This window comes from Phacochoerus africanus, chromosome 2 (genome assembly GCF_016906955.1).
Source record: "Phacochoerus africanus isolate WHEZ1 chromosome 2, ROS_Pafr_v1, whole genome shotgun sequence".
NCBI classification, from domain to species: Eukaryota; Metazoa; Chordata; class Mammalia; order Artiodactyla; family Suidae; genus Phacochoerus; species Phacochoerus africanus.
The window spans coordinates 160,506,483-160,509,819 of NC_062545.1; positions in this window are offsets into that span (position 1 = coordinate 160,506,483).

Sequence of the window (3,337 nt, forward strand, 5' to 3'; positions counted from 1 at the left end):
GCCCATGGTGACCACGCCCAAACTCCCCTCCCTCTATCCCTCCCACTTCTGCACTCTCTCGGCTCTTACTCATGCCTCTTGGCAGCTTCTCCAGGATTTAAAAAAAAAAAAAAAAAAAGATTCAGTCTGAAGTTGCTGTTGTCTGCACAGCTTCTAAAGGCCTCCAACATGCTCAGGCATGGGCTGTCGGTGGATCCTGCCTTGGGCTGAATATATACATGAGGGCAAACCAAATTCCACGTGGGACCTGAAGGTGAAATATTATATAAAATAGAAGGAATGGGCGGTGGTCACAATAATTCATGCTTCTCAAATACAGTGGTGGCACGGAAAGCATCCTCATCTTCATAGCTCATTCTGCAAAGAGGTCAGCAAATAGTAAATAGAAAGGTGATCACAAAAAAAGAGAATATATAAATGAAATACCTTCTAGTTGGCAAAGCACGTAGTACCAAATGGATGGGAGAAATTGTTGACCCGGTTCCCAATAAAATGTGGTCATTGGGATGACACAGCTTTTCTCTGAAATCTCTTTGTGGAGCCTGCTCTTTGCGTATTCCAAAGTTCTCCTCCCTTCCCCAAGCTCCTTCTTTTAGAGGGACCTACTTCCTACCACATCTGTTCTCAGAAAAGGACCTGAAACTGAGCCAACTACTTATCTTTCATGCTCATTTAATATTCCCTGTGGCTCATTTACCATGTTGTTTCATAATAATCTATTTTACTGTTTGATCTCCACTGTTTCACTATGAGAATCTTAAAGGACCAAGCCTCACTCATTTTGTAATGTCAACACTTGGTATGGCAATGATTGACAGAGTGCAGTCAAACAATGCTTGTGGACTAAATGAATGAGAGCCACTCATTTTGCTAAACTAAGAGAGACTAATAGCTTCCCTTCTCCCCATGCCCTGGGTATTTTATTTTGAACTGGGATCAAAGCCATAAGCTAAATGGATTGAACTCCAAAAGTAGAATTTCAGGCATCAGGGGAAAAGTGGACGCAAGAAGGTCAAAAGAGGGTGATGTTAGCAGGATACCTCTCAAAAATGACACTGTGCAGCTATTGTGGGAAATGTGGGTTTAGAGGCCAAATCATAAGTTTGGAAACTGACTCGTCCACTCATTCATTACTTTAGAAATCGCAGGCAAAGTATTTTACCTCGCTGGCCTCAATTTCCTCATCGGTAAAATGAGACACATCTATACATGAAAAGACAATAGGTATAAAGTGTGTGGCACATAGCATGTGATTATTATTACCACTTTGCCTATTTCTCAGGCAGGCACAGACTGTGGGAATAATCACAGTGGCCAAAAGGCTGGTGCAGGATACTCACATTTAATTCACTACAATCATATATTGAATACCTGCTGCAGGCTTGCTATGGTGACCCAAAGATTTTAAGAGACTCAGAGATCCCGTCCTGGTTCAGCGGTATTGAACACAATTAGTATCCATGAGGAGGTGGGTCCAATCCCTGACCTCACTTCGTGGGTTAAGGATTGGCATTGCCGTGAGCCGTGGTGTAGGTCACAGACAGGGCTCGGATCTGGCATTGCTGTGGCTGTGGTGTAAGCCAGCAACTGCAGCTCTGACTTGACTCCTAGCCTGGGAACTTCCATATGCTAAAGGTACAGCCTTAAAAAGATTAAAAAAAAAAAAAAGATTTTAAGAGACTTGCACTTAAATCAGAAATCTTTGTCCAAAGACATCCTTTTGATGTCTGAATTCCTTCTACAACACTCCTGTTCAGGGCTTGTCTAACACGGGCAGAAACACTTCCAGAGACAGGAATTCAGCCATAACTAAGGAAGCCCAAACATAACTCTGACTCTTGGAAACAGATATTTCTTTAAAATATTTAGTGGGAAATGATATACCTGCCTGTAGGAGGAAGTATTTGTCCTATAATTCCAAAAATACTCTATATTTTTTTCCCTTTTATTTGCCACAAAAAAAACCATGTTAATCTAGTTTGTATTTAAAAGTAGATTTGAGGGGGAAGGGAAGAAAGACAGCTTAAAAAATGAATTCTCCATTCATTCATTGTACAACTTTATCAAGCAATGATTTCCTCTAATGCAACAAGAGTAATCATCAGCTCAAATATTTAATAACCTAGGAGACTGTTTTGTTGGTGCTTTTTCTTACCTGTAGGTTGCAACACTGCAAATATTACAACTTGATTACTCAGCATTCTGGCTGGGGATGACTTGACACACCCAGCCACTCCCAGGAACAACTCAAAGGAGCTCTGTTACAACACGCTTAGGATCATTTCTCTCTCTCTCTCCTCTCTCTCTCCTCTCTCTCTCTCTCTCTCTCTACTTTTCCAAGAGGATTCATTTCAGCCACAAATTCTTGAGCACTCTCCCCAGATACCCACAGATCATTAAGTGTTTTTTTCTCCTGCTGATAAGTGTGATTCCCACAATACATGATAGCTCTCTCATACAACAGATGAAAAACCAGAACCTTACACGTTTCCAACAATGTGGAAGTTCCTGTCATGACTCAGTGGCAAGGAACCTGACTAGTATCCATGAGGATGCGGATTTTATCCCCAGCCTCCATCAGTGGGTTAAGGATCCGGCATTGCTGTGAGTTGTGGTATAGGTCAAAGACATGGCTCAGATCTGGTGGTGCTGTGGCTGAGTGTAGACCAGCAGCTGTAGCTCTGATTAGACCCCTAGCCTGGGAACTTCCACATGTCGTGGGTGCAGCCCTAAAAAAAAAAAAAAAATTACGGACATCACACAGTAAATATTCCCTCCTAGGCACTGAGGAAAATTATTGCCTTTTTACATGTGGAGAGATTGAGTCAAGAAAAATAAGACAACTTCATCGCACAGTTTCTGACTGAGACAGAAAAAAAGTTTTTCCAAATACCAGATTTATAATTCTTAACCATAACTATGTCCATTTTGAGAATCCAACAGCTTTATAGGCTTTCATGTTTTTTGTCTTATCATCTTTCAGTGTTTGAGAAGTCTAGAATTCCATCTAGGAAAAATTTTAGATAACCTGTTTTGGAAAATACATGAATATACATGAGATTCTACAGAAGAAAACATATGGGATGGAGGGAGGACTAAGACAGTGGGAAAAAAAAAGAACAGGACTCCAGAGATAAACCACAAACAACCTGATGGCCTAAAGGGCATAATTTGCCTTTAGAACTCTTAATACTGTGTCTAAAGCCATATCCAAGCAGAAAATTTAATATCACCATCACTTAGATTTGGTTGACAAATGTATAAAAAAGAAACGTGACAATGTTGGAAAGAGAATCCACCTTGGAGTTGATTCTGAGCTACACTCCACTGATCATCG